General features: G+C 35.7%; 1 protein-coding gene across 1 annotated transcript in view; it reads left to right on the top strand.

Moving 5' to 3' along the window:
* CapaR (Capability receptor) overlaps positions 1-21,968 on the top strand; it is a 165,337-nt gene that overhangs the window by 139,516 nt on the left and 3,853 nt on the right. The window lies entirely within an intron of this gene.

Here is a 21,968-nt window from a genome sequence, read left to right as displayed (position 1 = left end):
GGACAATGTAGTGTAAATAGTTGACCCAAATTTTTGAAAATTAGATACCTAAATCTGAAATTAAAATACTTTTGAAATGTTTCGTAATCGAACCGACTGCTATGAAATACTCAAAAGCTTCTGTTATAATTAAAGTATAAAGAGCGACAAGACAATCAAGGATGAACCCATTTCAACCATAGTTTTCCATCCAATTATATATGGTAACAAGTAAGGAAGGGCTAAATTCGGATGATACTCTCGCAAAGTCAAATGGTACACTCGTTTGAGATTTTTTTTAAATACAATATTTCAATAATTAAAAGTACGAACTGTTGCCTCAGCTATTTACATTCACAGCGAAATTTATTAGAACAATTTGTAATCTAAATTTACTCAAATTATGAGAAATCGTTCTTGTGTTTTATTGTATACGCTTATAATTGATTTTATATAGAGTGCATTACAACTGTATTGAGGAGTATGAAAAGAAATCGTTTTTTGACAATGAATAAAATTTTATATATATTATATCGATATTATTATACATGTTTAGCTTAAAAATAATAAATATTAAAAACTTTAAAATTTATATTATTATATTAATATGTATATAATATTTACAATATTAAACATAAAAATTATAGAGATTCTTATAAATATATCCAAATTATATAATATTTCTTTCTCTTTATACTATTGAATTTCTATCATATATTTATACAATAATGTCTTATACAATAACAAATTATACATATAATTTAAATTTTCTTAATTAGATTCTTTACATATTTTTCTTAAAATTGTCTTAAAAACTACTGTTAAAATTGCTATACCATTATAGTTCGATTATATACATTGCTATATTTTAGTTCGCGTCAGCGAAAATTATATTTTAAAAAGAAAAACATCTAGAAATGAAATATACATATGTATGAATGTGATATTAACTCGACCAAAGTGGCTAAATTTTATTTTATATTGGCTAATGTGGAAAACGTCAACCAGAAAATAGGAATCCTTTATATGAAGGTGTGAGGATTAGACCAAGGTACATACTTGTATATATTAATTTCTTCAAATTCAGCGACAAGCCACATAGTTTTTAAGTAAACTACCCACTTAATTTTAATAAAATATCACATTTTGATCACCCGGAACCGTTTAAAGGCAGGTGGAAAGACGGAAATCATATATGTATTGGGGATAGAGAAAGGTATTAATTATGACATTGCTCAGCTACACTCGAGAACATATTTTGAAGCAAATTTATGTATAAAAAAAATATTAGTACACACTGACCGACATATTCGGCCTAAAGCTGGTTAGAATAACGATCATCATTATAAGTAATATATGGAAATTGAGGGTAGTATTAACCCGATCTTATCAATGTTTGGCAGTACCACATACTACTAACACGCCACCCGGAAGTTCAAAAAACGTTATATAAGGTTGCTCTTCATTCAATGCTTTATAAAAAGTGTTACAGTGATCGGATTTAGTTAAAATATGCGCCGTTTTGTTCGATGATCTGTTTCCATCTAGACGGCAACTTCATAATACCTTCCTTGTAGAAGCCCCCCTCCTTATTTGCGAAGAATTCGGACAGCCACTTTTCACAAGCCTCTTTTGAGTTCAACTTCACACCACCAAGGGCATTCGCCATGGACAGGAACAGGTGGTAATCACTTGGCGCTACGTCCGGGCTATATGGTGGATGCGATAAAACCTCCCATCCGAGCTCCCGTAGCTTCTGACGAGTCATCAACGAAGTGTGTGGTCTGGCGTTGTCCTGGTGGAACACTACACCCTTCCTGTTGGCCAATTCTGGACGCTTCTGGTCGATCGACTGCTTCAAGCGGTCCAGTTGTTCGCAGTAGATGGTAGAATTAAGCGTCTGGCCATATGGGAGCAGCTCATAGTGGATGATTCCCTTCCAATCCCACCAAACACACAGCAAAACCTTCCTGGCCGTCAATCCCGGCTTGGCCACTGTTTGGGACGATTCACCGGCCTTCGACCACGACCGTTTTCGCTTGATATTGTCGTATGTGATCCATTTTTCGTCGCCAGTCACCATCCGCTTCAAGAATGGGACGAGTTCGTTCCGTTTCAGCAACATATCGCAGGCGTTGATTCGGTCCAGAAGGTTTTTTTGCGTCAAATTATGCGGCACCCAAACATCAAACTTTTTTTTGTATCCAGCCTTCTGCAGATGGTTCAAAATGGTTTGGTGACTAACTCCCATCTCCTGGGCGATGTCACGAGATGCCATATGCCGGTCTAACTCGATGTATTCCATGATTTGTCGTCACAGGTCTTCCGCCGGCTGTCTTATCCATGGTGTCGTTTTCACCGGCTCTGAATCGTCGAAACCATTCCTCCGCGGTTCGAAGTGATAGAGTACCATCCCCCAAAACACCATTAATCTCACGGAACGTTTCTCTAGCGGATTTGCCTTTAACGAAGGAAAACTTTAAAATAGCGCGAATTTCGGCGTTAGTGAACTCCATGTTTACACGTCTATAACTGTTGAACGCAATATCCAAACTAATCATGCATAGCGTTGTTTTGTAGGTTATGTCAAGACCTTCAAATTATGTATAGTGTTGCCAGATACGAGCTCTGTAGCGCTTTGTACAGAGCCGCGAAATTCAAAAGACAAAAAGTGTATGAGGGCTATAGGAAGTATTGATCCGCTTCAGCCCATTTTCGACACAAAAACATTATACTACCGAGAGTTTTATTTATTTATTTTATTATATGAATTTCAAGTATATATCTTACACATTGACCGATATTTTCGGTAAAAAATTAACTATACGCACTGGGATTCACAAATTCAGCCCCTAGGGGCTTGAACAGTTTATGTTTGATTTAAACAATTTTTGGTCACAAGGTGCCATATTTTAAATGCATTATTTACGCAAAGTTTTATCCTGATACAATCATTGTTGCTTGATTTGCATTGTGGAAAGTGAAAGAATCACATATAATTTAAAATGGTGTTATATGGAAAACAGGCGTAGTTGTAACACGATTTCGCCCATTTTCGAACTGTAATATAGAAATATAAAAAGAATGGTATGTACCGAATTTGGTTTAAATCGGTTAAGCAGATCCCAAGATAGGGGTTTTCAGCTAAAAGTGGGCTAAAACGCACACTGTCTAATTTTGAACGCGGTTCCTTTAAAGTCATCTTATAGTGTTTAGTTTAGTGCCTGATTTATCGCGCTTTTAGTAGTTTTTAACAGTACCGTTATATAGGGAGTGTGCGGGGTGAACAAAACTATTTTACTCTGTAGCAACATGTTGCGAGAGTATAAAAATATTTATTCAATTGCATTGATAAGATGAACTACTTAATATTATATTATATAATATAGGTATCGCTCTAAAGTGGCTTCCAAAGCCAGCATCAGAAAATATGATTGAATTAAATTTAAAACATAAACTGGAAATTACAATATGGTCTTGACCATTAAAGAATTCAGGAAAAATTTCAGGCGGAAATATCTTCGGAAAGACTTGCACTCCTCAATTCAAAAACTAAACGATTTGGCATTTCGGCATTTTTGCATAGGAAAGGTATAAAGATTTCAACATTTCACCGATAACTATAAGACGCTCTCTATGCATATGAGCACTCTACACTCTATCTAAGTATCTTCCACCTTAATAACTATTTAATTATTTGTAAATATAATGAATGCATTTTTTTACCAACAAACTACAAAAAAGTCACAGTCCGATGTATTGAGAATATAGAGGTTAGGGGTAGAATTGATCTGACTTTATCCTTTTACGCATAAGGACACACTATTATAAGATAGAGGTGATATTTTCATGTCTTAAAGATATCTCACATATTGGCCGGTATATACGGTATAAAATCAACCGGAAGTTCGAAAGCCTTTACGTTAGGTACATGGGGGCTAGGGAAAGTATTTCCCCAATTTTATCCATTTTTAATACAAGGGTACCAAAAAGATCACAGCTATTTTTGGCAAAAAGTCTGCCATACGCAATGGGGTCCACATATTCGGTATTTGGGGGCTTGAGCAGCTATAGTAAATTTATAGACTTGATATGGCATACTTTAAAGATTCTATTTGTGCAAAATTTTATCCTGATATAATCAACGATGCTTGATTTGTATACCAAAAAGTAAAATAATTGTTAAATTTAGTATCTCTCGCACGTTTAGTTAGTGAGTTATCGCACTTTTAGTAGTTTTCAACACAACTGTTTTATGGAGAGTGGGCGGAGTTATAATCCGATGTCACTCATTTTCACACTGTCGGAGGTTGTACCAAAAGATTTTCCAGAGCAATTTTGGTTGATTTACCTTAATTTGTTTGGGAAATATATACAGTAAACATATTAGTCGGCGGGGTCACTCCCTTTTTATACCCCGAACAAGGTATATTAAGTGTGCCAGGATATGTCTAACACCCAGAGATAATTGTCAGTGACCTTATGATGTATATATGTATATAAATGATCAGCTCGTAGTGGATTAAGCCATGTCCGTCTGTCTGTCCGTCCGTCTGGATATATGAGAACTAGCCCCTCAGATTTTGAGGTATCAATATTGCCGGAACGACCAATATCGGACCATTATAGCATATAGTTGCCATAAAGAGATAACGATTGGAATCAAGTGCTTGTATAGAAAACTTTTTAATTTGAAGAGATATTTTCACGAAGGCCACGGTGCAATTTTCGAATAAATTGTTCAGATAGAGTCACTATAGTATAAATCTACCATACAAATTACAAATTAACCTTCAAAGTTGTTGTAATGAATATTTTGGATTTGTGAAGGGTATTATAAATATTAGCTTCGGTGCATCCGAAAGCGTTAACTTTTTCTTATTTTTCAAAAGGCAGACAGCCATTCGGGACTTAACTCGCCTTGTCATTCTGATCATTTATATATACACAACTCTATATCTATCTCAATTAGTTTTAAATCTTACAAACAGCTATTAGGTGTACATAACTATAATAATTTGTAGCAACATGTTGCGAGAGTATAATAACAATTCGGATGACATTGCAGCACTCAGAATTTGATTGATTGATGTAACAAATACCCCTCAATCTTACATCAAAGTCTGAATGTGTCAACCTTTTCCCTATCTTTTTACAAAGGTCAGCAGGATAGTTATTAAAGGCAAATATAAACAAGTAAGGAAGAGCTAAGTTCGAATGTAACCTAACATCTTATATTCTCGCAAAGTCACATGGTATACTCGTTTGTGATTTCTTTGTGGATTGACCGATATTTTCGGTAGAAGGTCAACTATAGGCACTGGGGTCCACATATTTAGTACTTAGAGGCTTGAACAGTTTTGGTTCGATTTAGACAATTTTTGGTCACAAGGTGGCATCCTTTAAACGTATTATTCACCACATTATTCACCAGTTTTACCCCGATACAATCATTGTTGTTTGATTTGCATACTGGAAAGTGAAATAATCAGATGAAATTTAAAATGGTGTTATATGGGAAATAGGCGTGGTTGTAATTCGATTTCGCCCATTTTCGCACTGTAACATAGAAATATGAAAATAATGTTATATACCGATCCCAAGATATGGGTTTCCACCTAAAAGTGGGCGGTGCCACACCTACTATCTAATTTTAAAAGCGGTTCCTATTAAGTCATCTCATACCATCCCAGAGATAAAATTTAATGTCTCTGGCGTGATAAGTGCTTGATTTATCGTGCTTTTAATAGTTTTTAATAGTACCGTTATATGGGGAGTGGGCGGAGTTGCCAACCGATTTCAACTATTTTCACACCGTAGGTAGAGGTTCTAAAAACATTTACTTCCAGTGAATTTTTTTATTGTAGCATTAGCGGTTTAGGAGATATGCACATGAAACCTGTTATGGGCGGGACCACGCCCACTTTAAAAAAACAATTTAACTGAAGATGCCCCTCCCTAATGTGATCCTCTGTACCAAGTAACAGTCTTTTATTTGATTGCGGAGCTTAGTTATGGCAATTTATTTGTTTTTGATTAAAGGCGTTTTGTGGGCGTGGCAGTGGTCCGATTACGCCCATCTGCAATACCAACCGTCTTACGGTACCACGAAATACGTGCACCAAGTTTCATAAAGATATCTCAAAAGTTACAGCTTGCTCAGACGGACGGCCGGTCAGACAGTCACCCGGATTTCAACTCGTCTCTTTATCCTGATCATTCATATATATATAACCCTATATCTAACTCAATTAGTTTTAGGTGATACAAACAACCGTTAGGTGAACAAAACTATTATACTCTGTAACAACAAGTTGCGAGAGTATAAAAAGGGCAAAAAGGCAGCAAGCCCGAAACAAAACAAGACCTTTATTGTAACCCTTCGAAGAGCTTAGGAATGAATGAATGTCGATCAAATATGAATTCAATTTTAATTTCTGCAACATTTGTTACACAGCTTCTATAATAAATAAAAATGCAGGGAAACTGGTAAGGATAGTATTGTTGAATTGTTGTACTCCTTAATGCCCTAAACCGACGTCACTTTTCACTTAATCTTAGAAAATCGCAAACATACCAAATTCACAATATCAATGTGTATACGACTGTTGTGGTATTTTTGCATCATAACAGATTTATTAACAACAGCTGCCTTTTAAAAGAAAATGTTGTTTATAATCAAAAATTAAATTTATATTAATTGTCAGTAATCTTTTGCTCCCTGGCGGTGCTATAGGATACAGTATACACATATGTATCTGTAAATATATTTAATTATAATATAGAGAATTTTCGCAAGCTCAATTTCTAAACACAAAAAGTTCGTTCGGTTTTTTATTGATTTTTCAAAAGATTATAACTTTTTGTACATTTGTCCGATTTAAGTCAAATATGAGCCGTTTTGTTCAACTTATTTTTACGCTTACTTATACTCTTGAAGCCAACTTCTCACCATTAAGCGCGTTCGCCATGGACAGGAAAAGATGGTAATCACTTGGTGCCAGGTCCGGAATAGAAGGTGGGTGCATTAGGATCTCCCATCCGAGCTACCGGAGCTTCTGGCGCGTCACCAAAGACGTGTGTGGCCTGGCGTTGTCCTAATGGAACACAATTCAGCCTCTGTTGATCACAGATGGCCACTACTGGATAAGAGCTGCCTTCAAGCGGTCCAGTTGTTGGCAGTAGAGGGCCGAATTGAGCGTTTGGCCATAGGGAAGCAGCTCGTAGTAGATGAGTCCTTGCCAATCCCACCAAACACACAGCAAAACCTTCCTGGCCGTCAATCTGGTCTTGGCCACGGTCTGGGCCGCTTCCCCGAGTTTTGACCACGACCATTTGCGCTTGATGTTGTCGTAATTGACCCATTTTTCATCGCCAGTCACAATCCGCTTCAGAAACGGGTCGATTTTGTTGCGATTCAGCAGCGATTCGCAGATGGAAACTCGGTCCATCATGATTTTTTGCGTTAGTTCGTGTGGCACCCAAACATCGAGCTTCTTTTTGAATCCATGGTTATGCAAATGGTTCCAAACGGTTTTCTGGCTTATCTTTAGTTCCTCAGCAATTAAATAAGTGCTCACGTGACGGTCTGTTTCCACTATTTCCATGATTTTATCGCAATTTTCGACGACAGTATCTTTGAAATTGAAATTACCGGAACGCAACCTAGCAAACCACTTTTGTGCTACACGTTCGTTTACAGTATCGGGCCCATAAAATAAATTAATTTTTTCAGCCGCTTTAGCTGCTTTTTCGCCATCGAAGAAAAATTTTAAAATATAGCGAATTTTCTCTGTGCAATCGGAAAACTGTCAAAGACAAACTTTTACCGCGAATAAACACGTTTTCAGCGCCGTATAGCATGACATGATGCGACACGTAACACTAGTACTATGGACAATAACGCCATCTCTTAGAAAAAAATCGAACGAACTTTTTACTTAACCTAGTGAGAACACAAGCTTTGAAATCCATAATGATTTCATCTTAAGAACTGAAAACATTGTTTAATCTGTCGCTTTCTCTGATGAGGTATAAAAACATTTTAACATCCGGAGAAGTTAGGAAGGTATATATAGCCGATATAGTTTGTCATCATTTAAAGCTAAGGTTTATTTTTAACAGAAGATAAGCTATTAAGAAAATCTACAGTTACAATACAATAATGATTTCATCTTAAGAACTGAAAACATTGTTTAATCTGTCGCTTTCTCTGATGAGGTATAAAAACATTTTAACATCCGGAGAAGTTAGGAGAAGATAAGCTATTAAGAAAATCTACAGTTTTTCTTCTGCTAAAAACGGATCTTAAAAGTAATACATATCCTTAAACCTAATAAAAAAAATTAAATGTTTCCATTAATAAGATATACTTACGCATACTTACAAGTTTATTTGTCAATCTTTTTTTAAATGTACCTTAATTTATTGTACTAAACAGGTAAATAATTTTTTGTAATATTGACAGGAACTAAATTTTTCATACATAATAAACCAAACGGTAATATTTTTTTGAAAATAGGTGTAATGTACCAAGGAATTCCGTCTTAAGTACAAATTCATTCACTGATTTTTACTATACATTGAAGATGACAAATTTTGTAGCACCCAGATGAAAACTTCGCAAACGCTATAAAGTATTGTATATACTCATATAGGTATATACCAAAATCAAGACCTTGCATGGTAAACTTTCTTATTTGACAAAATATTTACACGAAATTTTGACACAGATTATTATCCGAGGCAATAATATCCGAATATATTGTTTGTCCGACCAATAATGCATACAGCTACTATACAAATCGACCAATCAAAATCAAGATGAAAATCTTATTATATCCTTTTATGCTAAAAAAATGGACCTGTGAAGTTTATGAGTTTTGAAAGATTTTGAAAAAGTAGGTTTGGCCCCGCACCTTAAAAGATTCGATAATATTAATAATCATTGGGATAAAACTTTGCCTGTATAATATGATATCTCAAATCTAAAATTGGTCATATTCGGATAATAATTGTGCAAGCCCCCATATACCGAATATGTGGATCTTATTGCCTGTGTCCGACTTTTTACCAAATATATTGGCCAATCTGTGAGAAATATTATAGAAATTCACAGATAGTGATTTTCTGATAATAATGTACTTTCGTGTCAAATGCGCATAAGACCGAGTCAATACTTTATCTAGCCTTCATACACCTAATATACAGATCTTCTAACTTCCGGTTGACTTTATACCGTTAATAAGGGTCAACATCTGTGAGGATTTTCAGTGAAGCCTATACATACCGTATATATCGGGGAATATAAAAATAAGATATCAACATTAAGTAAACATTATACGTTTGTATTATAGTTTAATGCAGAAAATGGGTAAAATTGGTCAACGATGTACCTCAGCTACCATACACTGCATATTTTGTCGGTTGTCAAATCAACCGGATAAATTGATTTCCGAATTTCTTGCTGACTTCAAGCCATTTATGTTAGTCAATGTAGTATATAATTGATATTTTAAAGTTTTCATAAACATAAGATGATTTAGCGCTGAATAAAAATTAAACCCGTGTAGACCGTGGGATAAGCGCCTAATCCCTAATATAATGATTTCCGTTTCACTGGTCAATTTTTTACTCATATACCCAATATATTAAATTTAGTCTCTTTGGCTGAGTTTATATCACGAGATATAGTTTGAATTAACTATGATGATTTTAGTACAAATATATAGGATATAAGGCAAAATATAGTAATGAGACTAAATGAATCAATATTAGTATACTTCTTTAGATGTATTAGTTGTAGTAAAAAGAAATCCAATATTTTTGCATGAAATAGAAGGCTTTAATTACCATAGTTAGAATTATCCTATAAAAAATTGGGAAATTCGACTTTCACAAGCCTCTCTTGTAGCGAATTCTTCACCAGCAAAATTGTTTGCCATTAACAAGAATAGATCGTAATCACATGGTGCCAGGTCCGGGCTATAAGGTGGATGCATAAGAACCTGACAACCAAGATCCCGGAGCTTCTGGCGAGTCTCTATCGATGTGTGGACTGGCGTTGTCCTGATGGAATACAACACGGCCCAATTGTTTGACAGTACAGTTCCGAGTTAAAAGTTTTGCGGTATGGGAGCAGCTCATGGCATATAATTCCATCCCACCAATCACACAGCAAAACATTCCTGGCTTCCAATCCTGGCTTGGCCACCGTTTTCGCCCCTTTTCATCGCCAGTCACCAACCGCTTCAGAAATGGGTCGATTTTGTTGAGATTCAGCACCGATTCGTAGTTGGCAATTCGGTTCATGAGATTTTTTTCCATTAACTCGTGTGGCACCCAAACATCGAACTTCTTTTCGTATCCAGCCGTATTCAAATGGTTCTAGACGGTTTTTTGTGCAATCTTTAGATCTTGCATAATGGAATCAGTGCTTACATGATGGCCGGGCTCGACAATGTAAATGATTCTATCAACTTTTTAGACAAATGTCCTTCGAGTGCGTCTTGCATCTTTGACGTCGAAATTACCGGATCGGAATCGACAAAACCAAAATTGCGCGTATTAGCTGTTACAGTATCAGGACCATAAACGCTATTCACATTTTCAGACGCCTGGCTTGCGTTTTCGGCCTTACCGAAGAAAAAATTTCAAATATAGCTATTTTTTCTTTGCCATCACAAAACTGTCAGAAAGATTTTTTTAAGTATGAAATGTTATCTTTCTAACGCGATCTAGCCGAACCGGATCGGACTTATATAACGCGAGATACAGATAATTAACGTCATCTATTGAAAAAATAATGGCTTTATTTTTACTACACCTAATATAACGCATAATCTTCACTTATTCCCACATATACCATATACTTGTATGGTATATATCAGTTCATAAATTGCAGTGCGGTCACTTATCCGTAATACTTGATATTCATCTGCAATTGCCGTGTCCAAACATCGAGTACGATTGTCCAGGACCTAAACATTGCACAAAAAACCTATTGGGACCGTTAGAATAAGGCTGGATACAAAAAGTAATAATCAAAGCATTCAATCTCATGCAAAAATAATGGATTTCTTATTACTACACCTAATATTTGACGTCAAATAGCAGAAGAGAGTTATTTCTCATTCGTTATATGTAATTTAAGAGCTAGCAAGAATACAAGTATAATAACACAAGGAATGAAGGATTAAAAGCATATGCAAGCTAGCGTTGCGTTTTAGGAGTTAGGCAGAGTTGTATTTTAGGATTAAGATTGTACTAACACCGTATTGATCCTAAGAGGTTGCCACAATACTCCCTAGACACTTTGTAAAGTGGCGACGAAAGCAGGTTTCAAACTATCGACTGAAACTTTAATAACACTGATATTCACCTTCACTAAAAAGCAACGCTCATAGAATAGAAGGTTACGACAACTTTGAAATCATATGTTTGGTGACGAAGTTGGTTCAAAATGGTTGGTTGCCATATACATATAGCAACTCTAATTGCTTGATGATATTTGAAATAATGACATATTTAAATAAGTCAAGTCCGTTATACTCTCGTATTATACTCTCGCAACTTGTTACTACAGAGTGTAATAGTTTTGTTCACCAAACGGTTGTTTGTATCACCTAAAACTAATCCAGTTAGATATAGAGTTATGTATATATAAATGATCAGGATGAAGAGACGAGTTGAAATCCGGGTGACTGTCTGTCCGTACGTCCGTCCGTCCGTGCAAGCTGTAACTTGAGCAAAAATTTAGATATCTTTATGAAACTTGGTACACATATTTCTTGGTTCCGTAAGACGGTTGGTATTGCAAATGGGCGTAATCGGACTACTGTCAAACTCAAACACAACTAAGTCGGCTGGTGCTGCGTCCAAGTCGTTTTTGTATGTAGATCTTAATAAAATAAGTGGTAAATATGAAGTCCACTGGCTAGTTTTATGGCATTGAAGTGCTGCTTTTAAAGTACGATGTCATCTTTCGACGAGACCATTTTCTTGTTGGTAGTAAGGCGTAGTACGAAAAAGACGGGTACCTAAAAACTATAGTAATTGTTGAAATAGGGTGCTCTCGAACTGGCGGCCTAAGTCTGATGTGATGATCACAGGGACACCAAACCGAGAGATCCAACCATTCAGTAGTGCTTTGGCAATAGTAGGTGCTGTTATATCTGGTATAGGTAACGCTTTCGGCCAGCGTGTAAATCTAATCAAGATAGGGGACAATAGCAATTTCGTTCAGATGTTGGAGATGATCCAACTAGGTCAATATGGATGTGTGCGACACGAAGTATTGGTCATTTTTGACGCTTCGGTTGTGTCGTATAATTTTATTCCGCTGCCACTGCAAGCAGCAGCGAGCAAAATTTCTGCTATCGCGCTGCACACCAAGCCAAACAAATCGTTCTGTTACCAATTGTGTAGTTCCTCTATTTCAAAATTACATTTGAGTGAAAGATTGTGAGGTTACCGTAATAACGTATCCCTAAATATCTTGGTTATGAACGGTCGTAAACGGCCAGTTGAGATATCTCAGGATAAGCTTTTGGAACTACAAGGAAGAGAGAAATTTTTAGGTTAGGAGGGTGCTTTATGTTACCACTTAAAAGTTTTCGAAGCTCCTCGTCTTTGGACCCCAGCCAAGTTGTCATAATTCAAAGTTTCTACTGAAATTGAGTTTATGCGTGACAGCATGTCTGCTGTTACATTATATTCTCCATTCACATGGCGATTGTGGGTGGTGATCTGCGCTATGAAGATCTGCCGATTAGAAGCTCGGTCCAGATTTTGCTCAAATGCGTATATCAGTGGCTTATGATCTGTGTAGATATGACAACGGCAAATTTCGACCATATATTGAAAATGTCGTAATACTAGGTATGCGGCAGTCAGCTCCCTGTCGTAAGAGCTATATCTTTTTACAGCACTAGTAAATCTGCAAGAAAAAAATTCTATTGGTTGTAGAGTTCCCTCCACGAATTGATTTAATACTGCGCGAGCAGCGAAATCTAATGCATTCACCACCCAGTATTGTACAGTCTTGTGTCTTCGGTGCGTGTGGTATGAAGCGACGGTAGAAATTAAGCATCGCTAGAAAGCATTTAAATTCCTATACAATGACTGGTCGTTTAAAATTACGTAGTGCCTTAATACGTTCTGGTAATAGCCGTATACCATCTTTGGTGATAGCCCGAGGAATCGTAGTTCCAAGACGCCGAATTCCGATTTGCTAACATTGATCGTTAGGTTGTTTCCCCTGACGTAGATGGTTTTGATGCTCTTCTTCCAAAATGGATGCAATACATACATCATAGAGACAAACAAACACGAGAGATTTATTTATTATTCGTTATAACTTCAGGGCTAACAAAAATATAATAACAAAACGAATTAAGGATTAAAAACAAATGTTAACTAACAGAACTCCTTTTCATCCTGATCAAATATTGGGTTACACTCGAACTTTGCCTTTCTTTACTTGTTACTTTCGTTATTTATCACAACGGCTGCTCGTAACCCTTATTTCTAATTGAGACCTATTTGCGTAAATATATACATACATATATATTTATAGGGTGATCCATTTCAAGGTTTCCTACTTTTTTAAAGAAAAAACACAGAAAATTTAAGTTCATAGAGTTGAAATCCGGGGGACTTTTTATCCCTCCGTCTGTGCAAGCTGTAACTTTAGTAAAAATTGAGATATCGTAATAAAACTTGATATACGCCACGCTCACAAAACGCCATTAATCGACAACTATCAAATTCCATGACTTAACACTAAATTAATACGTACTTGTAAAACTGTAATTAGCACAGAGGATGGCAATATTGAAAGAAACCTGCGGGCTATAAGTTACAAAAAAAACATGAGTGTGGCCACACTCTCCAAGGGGATTAATGCACATATCTCCCAAACCATTCAAGGTATTATAATAAAATTTGCTTAAGCACCCTTACCGATACTGTAAAAATGAACGAAATTGGATGATAACCCCGATTGGGTTTTGCGGGTTTGTTAAAAACTACTAAAAGTGCTTTAAATCAATAACTAAATACGTCAGAGGCATTAAATTTTATATCCACAATGGCACAAGACGAAAACCCATATCTCGATACCTGTTCAACCGATTTCAAACAAATTCGTGCAAAAAGTGCGAAAATAGCAATGCTAATACTGCCTTTGTCAGAAATTATCCAAAATGGACTAAAACTGTTCAAGCCCACCCGTACCGAATATATGGACCTCGGTTCCTATTGCGAACTTTTCATCGAAAATATCAGTCAATCTGTGAGATACATATATGTATTATAGAAACTCAGAGAGAATTCTTATCTGATAAAAATAAGCCCGTGTGCCAAAAATGGGTTGAATCGGATAATTTCCTTAGCCCGCATATACATATGTACATACATAATAACAAATATTTACGAACTATTTTAATTAAATTAAGTGAGCGTGTTTTTCTCCTAACGGTGCATCTCTGTGCCTAAAATGAATAAAATCGGGTGAAAACTTGCACTAGTCCCCATATAACTAATATCAGGTTTTTCACATATTCGGTTGAGTTTACTCCTTATATATTGTTGACGGTTTGTGACGTACCTTAATGAAACTCAAAGGGCATTTGTTTCTGTTAATAATATGTAGTAATGCCAAAAATAGATAAAATCGGGTCAATACTACACCTATCTCCCATATACCTAATAAAAGATTTTCAAACTTCTGGTTGACCTTATACTGCGTATATCGGTCAATATGTAAGATATCTTACATAACTTAGTCCTTCCTTACTTGTTACACGGCAGATTGGTTTAGAAAACACCGTGTAAAAAAGACATTGATCATTCGCCTATATGTGTGATTTACAATTTCTCTGACCAGTAAATTTGCTTGTATCCACAAAAGGAGTTCCTCTTAATTTGTGATATGAATTTATCGCATAAAAATTAAATCTGACAAATAAAATGTGAACCTAAAAAATTTTGAATCGTGTTAAATGGAATAAAATTGGGTAAAAAATTTAAAATTGTTTTATTTTCAAACCGTGTTAAATCATAACCGTGTAAAACCAGAATTAAGTGTATGTCCATTATACTTTCATTTCATTTTGCTAAAATATCTTACATATGTATGTATTGACCGATATGTACGGTATAAAGCTATCCTAAAGTTTGAAATTCTTTTAAAATTCTAAACACTTTTCTTATATAAGATATATATAGGTTTATATCCGTTACGGAAATTCTTGATCCAGTCCCCACGCTCAAAGCCCGCGTAGAATATGTGCAATAGCTTTAAAATAAGATGGAATTTAAAAGCTTGTTTTATGGGAAGTACGCGTTCAGCCAAATTTGGTTGAAATCAGTCAAATAGTTCCTGAGATAAATGATTTCATTCAGAGGTAGCCGGTGGCACGCCCATTGTCACCTTTTTATAATCACTCCTATAAAGACTTTTCCTAATATCTTGATAGTGAAATTTCATGCTTGTATCGCATTTATTCAGTGAGTCATCGCACTTTTAGTAGTTTTCAGCATAACCGTTATATGGAGAGTGGATGTGCTTATAATCTGGCATATAAAGAAGTGATACGAGGCTATTCAGCAAGGTTGATTTAGCTTCAGTGGCTTGGAAAATATATACATTAAACCATTTAGGGGGTTCATTTTAAAAAAAGTTTTGAAGCACAGGTGTCCCTGGCTACAGGGGTCACCTGCACCAAATTATAGTATTTTAATTTAGTGCTTAGTTATGGCATTTTATAAGTTTTCGCTTGGCGTGGCAATGGTCCAATTACACCCATCTACAATACCAATCCCCTTGGATCCCAAGAAATACGTGTACCAAGTTTCAACAAAATATCTAAATTTTTACTCAAGATATCGCTTGCACGGACAGACGGATGAACAGACAGTTACTCTGATTTCAACTCGTCTCGTTATCCTGATCATTTATATATACCTATATATTATATGTATATATTAATCCATATATATTTCGATTAGTTGTAGGTGATACAAACAAACCGTTAGGGGATCAAAACTATTATACATGTACAACGTGTTGCGGGAGTATAAAAATATATTTATTTACTTACCCGGTCCGACTGCTTCATGAAAGCTGCCGTTGTGAAGAAAGTCAGCACGCTTGCCACGTCGGATGCCTCCTTTTTACACATTTTCAAAAAGAAACGAAGAAATTATGAAGAAAGTTTGTTACGCCAGTACACAATAATAGCTTAAATTAAGTACTTAAAAGTTACATTATCTGATTTATTCGTTGTTAACACAAAATTACCCTAAGGTTAGGGTTATTGTTTACGTTAAAGGAAATTTAAATTCTTACTTACGTGTTATCCAGTATGGCCTTGACTTCAACTTGTACATTTCTTTCTTTTTCGTTAATTTTTCATCCAACATAACTGTCATTTGCTTGTGTGTCGCAGGTAAGATATCGTCCATTATCTGAAGTTGCTTTCGACATTGCTTCGATTGCTTTCCCCATTCACTAGAACTAACGTGAGAATAAAGCAATAGGAAGAAACAATTAAGTAAGTTTTCATCCTCTATTTAACTAATAGCTCCCTTCGATTCGCCACTTTTCTCCAAGGCAGATAATACAAAACAAGAGATAATGTAAACACCTAATTAAAGATGTTTTGAACACTCGCTACTCTATCTTTTTGTAATTTCACCATCCTTTGTGATTTATACAAGCTGTTTGTTGGGTTGTTCACCATATATTATAAATACAAAGCAATGTTGCTATTTTTGTTTAACAACAGGAAAAAACGTTAACTTTGCCTGCATCCAAGCTATAATACCCTTCACAGGTGCACTTTTTATAGCAAAAAAAGGAATAAAAAGGTCTTTATCTCAATTTTTATCAGTCAGTTTTTATCGCAGCGATATATTATAGTGATTCAATCAGAGCAATTGTACGTTACCTTGGGCAATAATCTATGCCAAATTTTTAAAATATATCGAGTCAAATAAAAAAGTTTTTCAAACAAGGGCTTGATTGGATGGGTTAGTTTGTATGGTAGCTATATCCTATACTGGTCCGATAAAAGCGGTTACAAGCAAATGAGCGTATCTTGGGGAGAGAGGCCGTGTGCAAAATTTCATATCGATATCTCCAAAATTTCGGGACTAGTTCGCATATATACAGACAGACGAACGTGGCTAAATAGGGTCTCCGACGTTTAGTTCTAGGTATTAAAACTTCGTGGCAAACTTGCCCTGTTCAGGGTATAGTTATAGGTTCATAAAACCAGCAGACTAGAACGATAGCACATGCATTATTGTGAAGAGTAGGGTGTACAAAAATTGGAACCATAATGTTTTAATTATTAGCAATAACTACAATACAATCAGAAATATAATTAAATAGCTGTAGACCTAGATGGGGAAACAGGAAAATATAGGGATATTGAATTAAAGTTTCGTTCGGGTATCATATAGAGTTTGGTCTTCAGAAATAAAGTATTAGAAACTACTAAGGGCTGTTTTCTCAATGTCTGGTTAGCAACCATCTGTCAGTTAAGTATTGGTTGAGACCAAGACTCCTTCTTTCGGCTGAGTTACCCAGACCTAACCAAACAGATATATCAGGTTCGAATTAACTATTAATGGGGAACGTTAACGACAACAATTCATCAAATTGAAGCGAACGACTAGACACGAGCCAATAGTATTCCGTCATAAATCAATTTAAAACTATTTTGTAAACTTCGGCTGAGCTTTATTGCACATACCCTGCCCGTTTTGACTACCATTTGTTCCGATCGATGCAGAACGTCCTCACTTGAAAACGGCTCACATCAAAACAGATTATCAAAATTTTTTTCGATTCATTCTTGGCCGCCTAGCCGGGCAGTTCTTTTGCGATGGAATCCACAAATTTGCAGAAAGATGAGAATATATTAAAGCTTCAGATAGATTATTCTTGTGTAATATTATTATACACGTTTTTTTTAAATAAATGTTCAAACGCTACAATATAGTTATAGACACCATATAATTTGTATATACGAGTAATAAGAAAAACAGTTACTAGACCACATGCACCTTTTACCAGTGTCCTGCTGGAGATTCGTAATTTTCTTCTCTTTCAAGGAGTTCTGCATCAGTCGAATATTTGTAATTTATTTATAACTTAATCATGGAATCTTAGGAGCATGTATACATATTTTCACTATGTAAATATCATTAAAAGTGTTAAGTTCACATACACATGCATTTGCATATTAAATGTCAACGAGACGTCATATAATTTATATTTATAATCTTCGGCTTGTATACTGATAAACGAAAGTTTTATTCCGATTTTCATGTCCTTTCCGACAGTGGCTTATCTACGATTTTAACACTTTGCCAATTGCTGAAATATAGATTCGTCCATTGGCAAAATGTTGAGGTGCTATATAAGTGAGTAAGTTTTTATTTCTCTCCAGTAAATGGGGTGTTTGTGTGGTTTTGAGTAGTAACATTCTAACGCAAACCAAGTTTTGTGCTTTAAGTGGTGCAATGAACGCAAAAGTCAACTATCATTTATCAAAATCTTTAATCGCGTAATTGCACTATTTGTCTTAATTACAACTTCCCCTTATTTGCATATATAATATATAATTTCCCATATATTTTTCGAGCTTTATTTTCGCTGGTAAACATTTAGAAAATTAATTGTAATATTCGGATTCTTGACAGGTATGAAGTCCGGCACATGGAAAAAATTTAATTTCAAATATGCCCCGTCGTCCGTTGCTTAAGATAGCTTATTATTTCTGTAATATTACAACAAGAAAAAACATTAACTTCGGCTGCACTGCAAGATCATTATTTTAATTTTGATCGACCTCGTTGACATTTAATATGCTATAGTCGTCCGATCCATACAATTTTTTGGAAAATATATATGGCATAGAGACAACTTATCAGACAAAATAGTTACTACAAGTATATAAGGACTTGACCGATCCAACGTCAGTTTATATGACAGCTATACGCTATAGTTGTCCGGTATCGGCGGTTCCGACAAATAAGCAGCTTCTTGATGAGAAAATGGCACAACATTTGAGATCAATATCTTAAAAACTGAGGGACTCAGCACGTTATGCTGATCATTTATGTATATATTTTAAAGAGTCTCCGAAGTTTCTTTTGCTTGTTAAAAACATCGTGGCAAACTTAATATACACTGTTCAGTGTATAATAAATCAGGGTTAAATGTTCCTTTATCTTTATTAAAAAAAAGTGAATGAAAATCATTATTTGCCTTAGTTATGCACTGACTTCTTGTGTGATGCTTACAAAGTTTCTTATTAAATAGAATATTTATGATAACGTCTAGCTCACTTGAAGAAGGTGCTCTATATATCATAATGGGCTATCAGAAGGTACAGATAAATTATGTCTTTTAGGTACTTAATTACGCTTTGTTAATCGTAATATACTTGCCTGCTTTATTAGGATATCTCACATATTGACCAATATTTAAAGTAAATTCCATATTTACCCTTGTTGTCACAAATGCTAGAAGAGGTTATGAGAATGCTATGTACCAAATTTCATTAAAATCCAAACAAATTATTTGTAGAGTTTTAAATTTCACTCACTCATTTGTTAATGTCTCTGAAAGTATCCATACTTAGCACATTTTTATACTCTCGCAACCTGTTGCTACAGAGTATAATAGTTTTGTTCACCTAACGGTTGTTTGTATCACCTAAAATTAATCGAGTTAGATATAGGGATATATATATATAAATGATCAGGATGAAGAGACGAGTTGAAATCCGGGTGACTGTCTGTCCGTCCGTCCGTCTGTCCGTCCGTCCGTGCAAGCTATAACTTGAGTAAAAATTGAGATATCTTTATGAAACTTGGTAGACATGTTTCATGGTACCGTGAGACGGTTGGTATTGCAGATGGGCGTAATCGGACCACTGCCACGCCCACAAAACGCCATTAATCAAAAACAAATAACTTGCCGTAACTAAGCTCCGCAATAAGATACAAGACTGTTATTTGGTACACAGGATCACATTATGGAGGGGCATCTGCAGTGAAAATTTTTTTTTAAAAAGTGGGCGTGGTCCCGCCTCTAATAGGTTTAATGTGCATATCTCCTAAACCGCTAATGCTATAATAACAAAATTCACTGGAAGCAAATGTTTTTAGCACTTCTATTGACGGTGTGAAAATAGTTGAAATCGGGTGGCAACTCCGCCCACTCCCCATATAACGGTACTGTTAAAAACTACTAAAAGCGCGATAAATCAAGCACTAAACACGCCAGAGACATTAAATTTTATCTCTGAGATGGTATAAGATGACTTTATAGGAACCGCGTTCAAAATTAGACAGTGGGCGTGGCACAGCCCACTTTTAGGTGAAAACCCATATCTTGAGATCTGCTTAACCGATTTCAACCAAATTCGGTGCGTAACGTTCTTTTCATGTTTCTATGTCATAGTGCGAAAATGGGCGAAATCGGATTACAACCACGCCTATTTTCCATATGACACCATTTTAAATACCACTTGATTCTTTCACTTTCCACTATGCAAATCAAGCAACAATGATTATATCGGCGTAAAACTTTGCGTGAATAATGCAATTAAAGTATGCCACCTTGCGGCCAAAAATTGTCTAAATCGAACCAAAACTGTTCAACCCCTAAGTACTAAATATGTGGACCCCAGTGCCTATAGTTGACCTTCTACCGAAAATATCAGTCAATCCACAAAGAAAGAGTATACCATTTGACTTTGCGAGAGTATAAAATGTTCGGTTACATCCGAACTTAGCCCTTCCTTACTTGTTTAAAGCATAGTTTTGCATCTAGTTTTAAGGTAGGTAGGTAAGTACAGTCGATGTCTGACGACGCATCTAGACCTTTAGGCCACCGAGTTTAATACCCCTATATTAGACATTTATGTGCAAGATAGTTGAAATTCTTTTCCTATAAAAATCCTTGCAATCGCATAGAAGATGCTATATAGTCTCTTCTTCTTCAACCTCATGACGGCTTCTACATAAATCGTATTCCCAGTCTGCTGGCATGTCTGCCAATTAGACAGTGACCTGTTACCACTCTTACTAGAGTTCTTATGTCATTCCTTTTGGGTTTTAATAGTCGGCAAGTGCGGGCCATATTCAGCAAGGTAGGGATTGACTCCACCGAGACCCAGCTATATATATAACATGTTTGTCGATTAAATACCTACAAGCAACCAGAGGCATATATTTAACCTGTTTATCGGAGTTTATTTGTAGGGTGATGCCTGCTCTGGGTAGGTTGGCTAGTTCATCTGTGTTGGTACGACTTCGTTTAACTCGTAATCCACACCATTAAAGAGTCACTTGCCGGGCACAAATTTTAGTCAAATGAGAAGGCAATCGTCGTCACGGAAACCCACTTTGATGACCTTTAAAAAACGTATTTTTATGCGCATTAAAAAAGTTGGAGCATAGCTGATTTAAGTGTATTAAGTCAACCAAATCAAGTAATAAACACGCCCATTGCCAAATAACGGCTTAGTTCCAAATAACTAAAACTGGCAGTGGGCTTGGTATAGTCCCTTTTAGATGAAATTTAAAATCTCACATTCTCCTTTTTTGTCATTACTACAGGGATGTACTCTTGTACCAGTCATCAACAACTCTGATACCAAAATAATCGAAATCAGCCTAGGCCTTCCGTTAGCCCCATATACCGAATATGTGGAAATGAAATTTAGAGAACATATTTCTTAAGCCCGATATAGACAACGCAAAGATACATGACTTACATCGTACATATCAATTAGAGTGCGAGATATTGCAATAAAAAAGCGATAATTGAATTATAGCGTTTAAGATCTTAGGTTGGGTTAGGTTAAAAGGTCAATCATAACAGGGATCTCTTTTTGAGTTCCTGGTCGCACCTACAACTGCAATAAAATTGATCCTAAAAACCCTCATAAATCGACAAAGCGCTT

This window comes from Bactrocera oleae, chromosome 6 (assembly GCF_042242935.1).
Source record: "Bactrocera oleae isolate idBacOlea1 chromosome 6, idBacOlea1, whole genome shotgun sequence".
Taxonomy (NCBI): domain Eukaryota; kingdom Metazoa; phylum Arthropoda; class Insecta; order Diptera; family Tephritidae; genus Bactrocera; species Bactrocera oleae.
Note: the sequence above shows the minus strand (reverse complement) of the source record. Positions and strands in the feature narration are given on the sequence as shown.